This window comes from Podarcis vaucheri, assembly GCF_965113315.1.
Source record: "Podarcis vaucheri genome assembly, chromosome: 5".
In the NCBI taxonomy this organism is placed as follows: domain Eukaryota; kingdom Metazoa; phylum Chordata; class Lepidosauria; order Squamata; family Lacertidae; genus Podarcis; species Podarcis vaucheri.
Window position 1 is genome coordinate 101991124 of NC_138763.1, and position 12536 is coordinate 102003659.

General features: G+C 45.0%; 1 long non-coding RNA gene across 1 annotated transcript; it reads right to left on the reverse strand.

Moving 5' to 3' along the window:
* Window positions 1–9176: 9176 nt before the first annotated feature.
* Window positions 9177–12482, reverse strand: LOC309532716. The gene is made up of 2 exons (XR_014219962.1): window positions 12361–12482; window positions 9177–9885 (listed from the first exon to the last, which is right to left on the reverse strand). It is a non-coding gene; the product is annotated as an uncharacterized lncRNA (long non-coding RNA).
* Between the last annotated feature and the right edge of the window lie 54 nt (window positions 12483–12536).

Genomic DNA, 12536 nt, shown 5'->3' on the forward strand with positions numbered 1-12536 from the left:
TTCCTCTTTGGAGGGTTGGAAATACCTGCTTTTATTTATACTTATCAAAAGATATACAAAAGTTCATAGCCAGGACAATGTATCTTTCTGGAATACACCAGATTTTTAAATACTTTAAAAATCTAGTTACAGATAGGTAGCCGTATTGGACTGCCATAGTCAAAATAAAAAAATTCCTTCCAGTAGCACCTTAAAGACCAACTAGCTAGTTCTTGGTATGAGCTTTCGTGTGCATGCACACTTCTTCAGATACCAACTGGTATCTGAAGAAGTGTGCATGCACACGAAAGCTCATACCAAGAACTAACTTAGTTGGTCTTTAAGGTGCTACTGGAAGGAATTTTTTTATTTTAAAAATCTAATCTAAGGAGCAACAGGAGCAAAAAGATGAAGAGAAGAAGAAAAGAGAAAGAAAGAGAAGAGAATGGAAAAAGACTTCTGGTTCTCTCTCAGTTGAATATAGTATTCACTCCTTAACATCCAGTGATTCCGTTTTCTACAAGCCAATATTTGTTCAGTCTTCAAATCCAAATAATTTGCAAACTTCCCAAAATGTTATAAGAAACTGGTGCAACCATTGTTCCCATTAAATTGGGGGGCATGTGCCATTTCTTACAAATCCAAGATTGTATGCTCCTTGGGGCAGAACCTTTCTCTTTCCCCCCATTCCCGCCCCCCACTGTTTAGTTTGGGGAGTGTTTTGATGTTGCATGCATATGCATAGAATCCTAAACTGAACCCGGAATCCAGTTTTCTTGCATTGGTTTGCAAAGTGCCGCCACGTAACAAAAAATGGTGCGGCAATAAAACTGCTACAGTATTTGCAAAGCTAAGCAGGGTGTGGTATGGTTTCAAACTGGATGGGCATGTGGAATATGTGTGTTCAAATTCCTGTATTAGGTAAAAGTAAATAGGTAAGGGACCCCTGGACGGTTAAGTCCAGTCAAAGGCGACTATGGGGTGTGGTGCTCATCTCGCTTCAGGCCGAGGGAGCCGGCGTTTGTCCACAGACAGCTTCCCGAGTCATGTGGCCAGCAGGACTAAACCGCTTCTGGTGCAACAGAACATCGTGATGAGTGCCAGAGTGCACGGAAATGCTGTTTACCTTCCCACCACAGCGGTACCTATTTATCTACTTGCACTGGTCTGCTTTTGAACTGCTAGGTTGGCAGAAACTGGGACAGAGCAACGGGAGCTCACACTGTTGCGCAGATTCAAACTGCTAACCTTCCAATCGGCAAGCCTAAGAGGCTTTTCTGCATTACGAGGGGCTGAACTAGATGACCCTCGGGGTCCTTCCAATCCAACAAATCTATGATAAATTTAGGTTTGCAGAATTGAATCTCTATTTAGGTCTGGTACAGATCTCTGTCTGGAAGCCTGGAGAGCCGCTGCCCGTCAGTGCTGGATTTAAGGTGGTGAGGGTGGTTCCTCTGCACAGGTTGCCAAGCTGAGGGGGTGCAAAATGCTAATACTAATAATTTTTTTTAAACCCCTGTATTTATACAGGTACCTACTGAGAAGATCCATTAAAAAAGCAACTGTACTAAAAGGTGTCATTGTGAAAATAAATATTTGGGATGGGTGGGTGTGCCAATTTTTGTTCTCTCTCAGAGCACCATATTACCAAATCTGTGCCTGTTGTCAGATCCAGCTATTATGTAATGAATACCAAAGTCTGCTCCTCCTTGGTCTATTCATCAATAGCCACAACTTCATGTGGCACAAAATAGTGCTAGAAATTTCACAAGTGCTTTCCACTGTCTTTTGTGAAGCCTACTTCGGGCAAAATGGAATCAGATTTGCACATGTGGACAAAGAGTTCGCCACTGGCTCCAAAGTGCTTTTTAGTGTTCTGTGTAAACAGGGTCATAGTGGAATCTTACTACGCCCCGATTTGAGACTTACTCTGTGTACACGGCATCGTTTAGTCTGGGTTCCAGGATGCTCACACTGCTGGTGTTTACAGCCAAGAACATGTGATGTTAGCCACAATCCTGAACTATCCTCAAACCAGCTTCTGCTGAATTTAAAAATGTAAGTCACTCTTAAGCTGAGGTGTATACATCTGAGATAGCTGTTGCAAATACAGTGGTACCTCTGGATGCGAACAGGATCCGTTCTGGAGCCCCATTTGCATCCTGAAGTGAACACAACCCACAACTGCATGTCTGTGTGTGTGCGGGTTGTGATTCGCCGCTTCCGGGCATGTGCGTGATGTCATTTTGAGTGTCTGTGCATGCGTGAGCGGCGAAACCCAGAAGTAATGCGCTCTGTTACTTCCGGGTCACCGCAGAGCATAACCTGAAAACGCTCAACCTGAAGCACATTTAACCCAGGTATGACTGTACACAGATGCCAACTAATTGCACCGATGACAGCTTCCTTTAATAGGAGTTCAGTGAGGAGAAAACAAATCCTGTAATGCATGTTGGGAGAAGACACAATCCCATCCTCTCTGTGGTGTGTCCAGCAATGTACCAAAAAAAGCAACATTGATGAAAAAGCTGGTCCTGTGTTTTATATTCCCCACCTGATGACCAAACACCTTCAGGTAATAGGTCACCATGTTCTACTACACAATCAGCTTCCTCTTTAAAAACAAATCTGCTTTAATAGCTCTATCTCTGGTATCTCACTGAAAGGGCTCATTTGGACAGAACTTATTAAACTATTAGGCATTAGGCTTTTATTCTAATTGGTGGCGTTAACTTTTGTGTAATGATTATAAATAAATTATATATGTGCTTTATGTGTTATTCCAGTGCATTAAAAAGAGCATTTCTGACTTTGAATGCATCTGCATAAATTCTGTATCATAATAGTCTGTATCATATCATACTGAAAACTCACACATCTTTCTGGTTTATGATTTGCTGTATGTGAGCTACTGCACTCCCAGCCCTTTTTAGGCACAAATTATAGCCTGTGCACTGTTTGCAGGGGGTGGTGTGGGGGCTCCATGTTGGGATGCAAATATACTATTATAGAATATCTTATAAGGGCTCAACCTTGTTTTATAAAGGGTTCCTTCCAGCAAGCAAGGTTCAGGTTAGTTCAAATACGGTGTGTTGCCATGACGACTTATGAATGCTTCCCCTTATTGCATACAGTATTTCTATGACTAATTTTAAAGTGTTCAGAACATTGTATACCTCAGCAATACTTGGAACAGTCCTGTCTTGTAAGGTAGGTCAGTACTGTTAAGTATAGTAATTTAATTCACTGAAATTGTAAATGCTTGGATTACTATGGGTTTAAATTTGGTTGGTAACTGAATTCTAGTAGTTCTCATGAGACTGGCTAACATTGGTCACATGGGAGATATCTAGTGAAGGAGAGACTCTTTTATGTGAAGCAAGATCCCTGTGTTTTAGAATCCACTGTGAATACTGCTAAGTTGAATAGAGTGTTGGAATGCTTCTTCTCTGCTGGGAAGAAAGAGAGCAAAGCGGAAGGAGAAGGTGAAAGTGGAAGTCTCTCCTAGGACCTGCAAGGCATGGGCTAACTGAGATACAGAAGGCTGCAAAGAGCAGAAAATACATCTCTTTGGACATTGGAAGAAAAGTCTGTAAGTCCATGCTTGGGGAAGCATGTGGCTTTAAATATTATGTTTTAATTCATCTATAAGTTTCTGCAAGTAAACTTTTTTTTGAATGTTAAAGTCTGGACGTTGCTTTAATTTCCAAAGAAGAGTGTCAGTTAACTACAGTGGTACCTCGCAAGACGAATGCCTCGCAAGACGGAAAACTCGCAAAACGAAAGGGTTTTTTGTTTTTTGAGCTGCTTCGCAAGACGATTTTCCCCATGGGCTTGCTTCGCAAGACGGAAACGTCTTGCAAGTTTGTTTCCTTTTTCTTAACACCGTTAATACAGTTGCGACTTGACTTCGAGGAACAACTCATAGCACGCGGTGTGGTAGCCTTTTTTGAGGTTTTTGAAGACTTTGGTGATTTTTGAAGCTTTTCCAAAACTTTTCCGACACCGTGCTTCGCAAGACGACAAAACTCGCGGAACAAATTAATTTTGTCTTGCGAGGCACCACTGTATACATAATCTGAGCTTCTTAGCTGCATTTTCTCTACCCTGACTTCCACGAGTACATCTATCTCTTGAGCTGCAGAATGGGGTGGGGGAATGAGGCTAATAATAGCTTGGCCTTTCACCATCTGATGTGTCCATCGCTGCCACTGGGTTGAATGATGGACTTCTTGCCTCACAGCTCACTCTCTTCGCTACTAGACTACCCTCAGGGAATACTTTCGACACTGACTTGTCTGTGAAATAAGCTAGTCATTGACCACAGAATCACTGGGCGTTTCTAGGAATTCTGAGCACACACAGCAACTGCATGAGGAAAGCGTGATGTCTGGATGGTTGGCATACTATTGTATGTGAATGGAAGGTAGCTGTAGAATGTGCTGCAAACTCCCCTGTGTTTCAAAGGAAATTTGGTCATAGTGGAAAAGTGATATTTTTGGCTGTTTGTCTGCCCTGACTGATTTTTCTTATCACAAATTGATAAGTTATGAGAAGCTCCAGAGTGGCTGAGGAAACCCAACCAGATGGATGGGGTACAAATAAATTAATAATAATATTAATAGTAATAATAATAATAACAATTCATAGGAACAAAGCCTCGAATGCCAATGAACTCATACCCTCTAAGTGTCCCTATTTTCCAGGGACAGTCCTGGAATTACAGAAATTGTCTCCATTTCTGATTTGATCCTGGAATGTCCCAGTTATCCATTTTCCTCCCCTCTGCATCTCAAAGAACAGTTAAAACTGGTAGGGGTAGGTGCAAGAACGGAGCCCTTTTAATACTAAAAATAAAATTCCTGCACCAAATGGAGGAACTGGTGAAACTGGCATACAAATCCCTTCCTATAATTTTCAAGGGAAATGTCACAAATCCATCTGAAGATAATCAATGAAAAAAAGTAGAACTGTGAGTTAAATACTTTGCCTATTTTCAGACAATATTGGTCAATCACCGCTTGCTACATAACAATCGTCTTTCCTTGAACAAATATTTCATTCTTACACAGCCTGAAAACTACATTAACCATATCTCCCTGGTACTGGAACTATAATCACCCCACCGCCACTTCCAGAGACAGATGCAGGCAGAAGTTGAAGATCCATTCCAGCCTTTAATTCTGCCTGCAATTCTTTCTGTCTGCTTCCATTGATCCCGTTTGTTTGTTTGTTTGTTTGTTGTTCTTTTGAACATTAGGGTGTGCCTGGTACTGGTCAGTGCTTCTTATGAGTAAACAGACACTCCCACTTCCTCTTAAGTCTTTCAGACCAATTTCCCTTCATGTGCTGAAAAGACTAAAGAGGAAGTGGGGACATCTGTTTACTCATGAGAAGCACCTACTGGGCAACAGTTGTCATTGTCACACGGTGCAAGTTGAGTAATATCTCCGTGAGTAAGAATCTTCACAAGAATCTTTCAAAATACAGCCACTTGCAGAAATGGAAGAAAATGACATAGATCTGGAAAGACAAGTTCTGCTACTTAGGTTGTAAACATATTTCATTGGTGAGGAAGTATGCTAAATGGTTAGTTCAGGGATGCTTCACTTCAGATTCCTGCATTGCAATTCTATGATTCCATGATTCAGCCCTTCAGGTGTTGCTAGACTCCATCTCCCATCATTCTTGACCGCCGGTCATGCTGTGATCACACAGGTGGGGCTTACCTGGGCCCCCCATATTTTATTCAAGTTGGCACTGCTGGGGAGCAAGATCTCTTTGCGTGTTAATGCTGTGAGTCCTTCCATCCTTTGCTCAGCTGAGGTCTAATCCACCCATGAGGCAAGATGAGGTGACCACCTTGGAGATATGAGAACCATTTCAAGTATCTCAAGGGCTGTCATATTGGAGAGGGAACAAGCCTGTTTTCTCCTGCTCTGGAGGGTAGGAATTGAACCAATGACATCAAGTTACAAGAAAGAAGATTCCAACTAAACATCAGGAATAGCTTTCTGACAGTAAGAGCTGTTTGACAGCTCTTTGGAGGTTTTTAAGCAGAGCTTGGATGGCCATCTGCCATGGATGCTTCAGCTGAGATTCCTGCATTGAAGGGGGTTGGACTAGATGACCCTGGGGGTCCCTTCCATTTCCATAATTCTATGATTCTATGACCACTTCAGATGGCAGGATTCACAGGAGCAACAGATCCAGCCTCCAAGGAATGCAGAGCATGTGGATCTTTATTCCCTGCTTGTTTCTGATGTAGATTTTCTGTCCTCCCTTGTTTCTGATGTAGAGCTTCACTCACCCCTTCTTCCCTGGGGAGGGCACCATTTTGTGGTTCACCTCAGGTGCCAAAATGTCTTGGCTCAGCCTGGATAGACGTGTAAATAAAACTATATATCATCAACACCATTGTCTCCAGTGATCTTCATTCAAAAGAAACAAAAGCTGAGGCACGTCTTGGCACCCCTGAAGTCACTCGCCACTCAGAGATTTGGGTATGAATATTGCGGTGTTGTCATTTCCCATTCCCTTTTATTAGTAAGGCAGCAAAATTAAATCAGCTCTTCCAACTGACCCCTGCCAAACGTATGACTGCATGACAGTCCAATGCATATTTGCTCAGGAACAAGCTTCAGTAAACATAGTAGAACTTACAACAAACATGCGTAGGACCATTATTTTTTTCTAAAAAAAAATGTTTAGGGGTACTCTCATTTTCCTACTCATATTGCAATATTGCCCCTCGATGAGGCCAAACTTAGATTCACAAAATGTTTAGGGGTATGCGTACCCCTGCGGGGAAAAAGCACTGCGTAGGACCAAGGTCTAATTAACTGAATGACCAATAAAGCAATTAATACTTTCTACCCTACAGGATACAGAAATGTCACTTGCTTGTCATTAATAGCAACTTTTATTGCAACAGCTGAACCAGCTCCAGTTGTGATCTATTTTGCTGGGCATTTGTTGCTTTTGAACCACACCTATTTAAAAGTCATTGGTTTTTTCCTGCAATTGCTGTAAGTCCTGCTTATTCACAGCAATTGGTTAAACCCTGGACAGGACTATATTGAGAGCCAATACTGTATGTGGCTGTGTGCTGCAAAACATTGCTTCTTTTGTTTCAGAGCTCATCATGTATGCATTGAGGAAATATTAATCCTCATTTCTGTTTGGGAACACAGAAATGAACCATGAGTATTTGGCACCAAATCAAAAAACATGATCTACCAACTCAATGTGTTTATCAGTAAGAACTCTAAGTTATTTCTAATCACAATGGGAGGTTTTGTAGAACCACCCAGGCTCCTGATGTTGCCAATATTGGCACAAGGAGCCCCATTGACTTCCCTGTTTGAATGTGTCTATTGACAACACAGGAATTGAAGAATGGGTACATAAACACGTGCAGAAACTGGCACATGGAATAAGTATAAAGGACATAAGAAAAACAGAGAGAGCCCTTGAACAGAAGGCCGGCAACGGTGCGAAAACATGACAAGGAAAGGATCTTTATTAAGGCAGAGTAACAGTACAGACTCGGCAGCAGAGAGCTAATCCAGTCCCAGAGCTCTAACAAGGTGAAGGCTTAACAATAGGGCTGGCTCACCAATGAGGCAAAATGAGGCAACCACCTTGGGTGGCAGGATCTACAGGGGCAGCAGATCTGGCCTCCCAGGAGTGCATCACCCACTGCTGTTGCTGGTTCCACAGTGGCAGCAATGGCTGTGGCGCACTCCTTGGAGGCAAGATCTGCTCCCTCCTTGGCAGCTCCCTCCATGCCGCCGCTACAACCTTGTTCCCAATGTAGATCTTCACTTCTCCATGTAGATCTTTATTCCCCACCTTATTCCTGATATAGCTCTTCACTCACCCCTTCTTCCCTGGCACGTGGGGTGGCGATTTGTGGTTTGCCTCAGGTGCCAAAATAGCTTTGTCCAGCCCTAGTTGATGTGGTTGGGCCCAGTCTAGGAGCAAGAGCCAAGGTTCATGGCTTTGGGGTAGTTTTAAGATGTTCAAGGCTGCACAACAGCCTTTAGGTTTACCACACCCACCTGTCAAGCTGCAAAGGGCAGGGGGGCACAACCCTTACTCACGAGAGTCTCTATTCCAGCATGAGCAGCTGGCTTGCAAGAGGGCATCTGGCCCCTCCTCCTGTGGCGCTGCCTGGGAGAGAGCCCCAGCTCTCCTTCATCCCCGCTCTGCTTGGCCACCCCATGCTCAGAGGCCTCCCCAGATTCTGACAATGCTTTCTCCCTTTGGGAGAAGTGGGAATAGGAAGTCCTGCCTCCACACTAGGGTGAGAGGGGATTGCGGGGAGGACTTGCATCTGCCTCCCTTTCCCTCCATAGTTTGCCATTCCAGGTCTGAGCCCGAAGATGCCAAGGGAGTAACGACAAACTGGAAGTATAGCTGGTGTCATAGGAGGAGAGGGAATGCCAACCCAGAAAACGACCTGGCCTAGGCAACCCCTCATGATCCTCACCAGAGTGCAGTTCCCTGCCATGGTGTTTATTCGAAATATTGCCTGGAGATGCATGTTGATTCTGGATTAGTGGTTTTCATGCATGCAGGATTTTTGCAGTATCCGCACAATCTTGTGGTCATCAGAATGCCAACCTATATCCCTCACCTGATTTATTCTCTCTGGGGGAAATCTTGTAAGTGAAAAACAATCTGTTGCTAACTACCCATTTGCAATCTTTCTGTCACTGCTTGCAATATTAAGCCCTTGTCTGGAACCATCCTTTGGCAGAGGGGACTACATGGTTTGTGAGCAAACCCTTTGGTAATAAACCACTTTGTACCTTTGCCTGAATTCCGGCCAGTCAAGATGGGTTCTTTCAGCTGCTGTTTTGACTTGGACAGATACTACTAATTACTTCCTCATAAAACTTTTGGTTGTGTTTGAGGCCAAAGAGAAGAGAGACGGAGTGTTGTTTAGTACCAGTAATAATATCCCAAACAGAGCTTCTTGGTGGCAGAGCTTAAAAGGAGCGCTGCCTTGAGTAGTAGACCTACCACTGGTCAGTGCTAAAGGCAGGACTGACAAGTGAAATTTTCCCTTTGAGAATCCTCAAACCAGTTTCCCCAGGACTGATCAGGAAGGCTTCCTATTATTTACATTTTGTAAATAACAAATTCATTGGGCGTAAATCCTATTAGTTTAAAATGAGCTGATACCAAGCTTGCATCTTTACTTTATAAAAGAGGGAGGCCAAGGGTACAAGCGAAATAATCCCAGATTGCAATCTTTACTTGGAAATACCAATTAAATCACTGACATCACTTGGTTTCATGAAAGAAAACCTCTGGTATGCCAGAGTTTAGTGAGAAGTGTGGCCTGTCTAAAATCTCTGATGGGTCAGGCAGTGGGGTGGAAATCTTGTAGTCTTCATGTGCATTTTTTTCAGACACAGTCTTAATGAATCCCAAGCCATTCACTTCCCCACTTACATGTAGCATAAAAACCTTTTACAGACCAGGCTGCTGTGGTCTCTGTCTTGAGTTCTGTTTCCTTTTCTCCTACTACCAACATATCCCTGCTGTCTCAGAATTACCTTTTGTTGCTAATTTGTCATTTTGTTATGCAAAATGGCCCTATTCCTTTTATCTTGTTGGACAACAGAGTTCTTGTTAATGGCCTTCAGTGGTCAGTGGCCACTCCATACCAGTGGAATCTGAATCACACTCCTGTTGTCTGTATAGAACTGAAAAGGATCCCATCTTGAACTGGGCCAGAGAAAAATATTTCAGAGTTGTCACTAGGATTCATTCATATGTCCATCCCACTGAATCCAGGTGAGTGCCTGTGGGCTGAATAAGAAAGTGAGGTTTGGCTGCACACACAGAAGCTCTTTTTGCTTGCATCATAGTAGTAATCAGTCTCCAGGCCACCTGGATATGGGAGAAAGTTCATTAAAGGAAGAAACTGGGACATCCTGGAATGGGTTGCATGTGTGTTGGGCAACATCTCAATGCAATCATTAATTGAAGGGATAATGGGAGCTGCAATTTAGCAATATTTGGAAGGGCATGTTGGGCATGCTGCACAGGGAACTGGGTTCAGCTGCCTGGCCAAATCTTTCTGCTTGCCGCCCCCCATGGGTTAGGTGTGACAAGCAGGCATCTGACAGGTGGGCAGGGTGGGCCAACCCACCTCCACTTGTCACTTGCTTCACATCACAATGCCATCAGTGAGTCTACTGCACAGTGTGCCATAAAACCTGTCAACCAGCTGATCCATGTGGCTTGCAAAGAAAGATACTTTCCAGGTGCTGACCATCAACCCTTTTTGGCATAGCCATGCCTTTACCTGCTCTACATACAGTGGTGCCTCGCAAGACGAAATTAATTCGTTCCGCGAGTTTTGTCGTCTTGCGATTTTTTTTTGTCTTGCGAAGCACGGTGTCGGGAAAGTTTTGGAAAAACTTCAAAAATCACCAAAGTCTTCAAAAACCTCAAAAAAGGCTACCACGCCGCGTTCTATGAGTTGCTCCTCAAAGTCAAGTCACAACTGTATTAACGGTGTTAAGAAAAAGGAAACAAACTTGCAAGACGTTTCCGTCTTGCGAAGCAAGCCCATAGGGAAAATCGTCTTGCGAAGCAGCTCAAAAAACAAAAAACCCTTTCGTTTTGCGAGTTTTCCGTCTTGCGAGGCATTCGTCTTGCGAGGTACCACTGTATGTGCCACTATCACATTCCCAGTTCAAGTTGGCTGCAACCCTCCCCCAGGTGTTGCAACCCTCCCCCAGGCTGCAACCCTCCCCCAGTGTGGTGTAGTGGTTAAGAGCGGTAGTCACGTAATCTGGGGAACCGGGTTCGCGTCTCCGCTCCTCCACATGCAGCTGCTGGGTGACCTTGGGCCAGTCACACTTCTCTGAAGTCTCTCAGCCCCACTCACCTCACAGAGTGTTTGTTGTGGGGGAGGAAGGGAAAGGAGAATGTTGGCCGCTTTGAGACTCCTGAAGGGGAGTGAAAGGCGGGATATCAAATCCAAACTCTTCTTCTTCTCTCCTTCCTGAGTCAGCCTGGCCAAAGAAGGGAATGGCCGCCGGGAGGAGCACAGGGGGGGGGGGGCATCTGCAGCAGCAAAACCAGACACATGGGCTTTGCCAGGGGGTGGGGGGTGGGGCAATTGCCCCCCATCAAAACAAATCAATGCAAATTTCAGTTTCTGCTCTCCCTAATGAAAGATTGCCCCCCTTCATCTGCCCCAACTGCAATGAAACATGTACCTTCCTTATCAGTCTCTGCAACCACAGCAGGCGCTGTAATTCTGTACAGTAATGGTTTGACTTCACCCCCGAAGGTGCACTCCTCCAGTGCCTCTGGAGACAGACGGGGGGGGGGGGCAAGAACAACAAATGGACAGATGCAAGTAATAATAACCTTCGAAGGTGACCTGGAAACTGCAATTAATCCAGAATGCAGCAGCTAGACTGGTGACTGGGAGTGGCCACTGGGACCACATAACACCGGTCCTGAGAGATCTGCATTGGCTCCCAGTATGTTTCTGAGCACAATTCAAAGTGTTGGTGCAGACCTTTAAAGCCTTATTGCGAGAAGTGAGGTTACAGGGAACCAGGCAGAGGGCCTTCTCGGTAGTGGCGCCCGCCCTGTGGAACGCCCGCCCATCAGATGTCAAGGAGATAAGCAGCTATCTTATCTTTAAAAGACATCTGAAGGCAGCCCTGTTCAGGGATGTTTTTAATATTTAATGCTGTATTGTTTTTAACACTCAATTGGGAGCCACCCAGAGTGGCTGGGGAAACTCAGCCAGATGGGCAGGGTATAAATTATATTATTATTATTATTATTATTATTATTATTATTATGAAGTGAAATGAAGCAAGAAGATACACACACACACATATATATTTATATATTTGGTAAACCACAGAGCCTAGGACTTGCCGATCAGAAGGTTGGCGGTTCGAATCCCTGCGACGGGGTGAGCTCCCGTTGCCCCTGCCAACCTAGCAGTTCGAAAGCACGTCAAAGTGCAAGTAGATAAATAGGTACTGCTCCGGCGGGAAGGTAAACGGCGTTTCCGTGCGCTGCTCTGGTTCTCCAGAAGCGGCTTAGTCACGCTGGCCACATGTGGACAAACTGCGGACAAACGCCAGCTCCCTTGGCCAGTAAAGCAAGATGAGCGCCGCAACCCCAGAGTTGGTCACGACTGGACCTAATGGTCAGGGCAGTGGCGTAGCGTGGGGGGTGCAGGGGGGCGGCCGCACCGGACGCAACATCTGGGGGGCGCGCTCGCACTCGCAGCTCTCTGCCCCTACCGGGTTAGGAGGGCGCAAATTACTTGCCTTGCCCCGGGTGCTGACAACCCACGCTACGCCACTGGGTCAGGGGTCCCTTTACCTTTTCCTGTGTAAATTCCCCAGCAGCCTGCACTTTCCAGCCTGTGCCCAACGCGGAAGGTCCCTTTCCAACCCCTCCATCCTCAAGAGATCGGAAGATGGAGACCTCAGCCGACCCGACGCCCCGCTGGACGCTCTCCAAGACCCGTGAACTTAGCGAGCGAGCGAGCGAGCCAA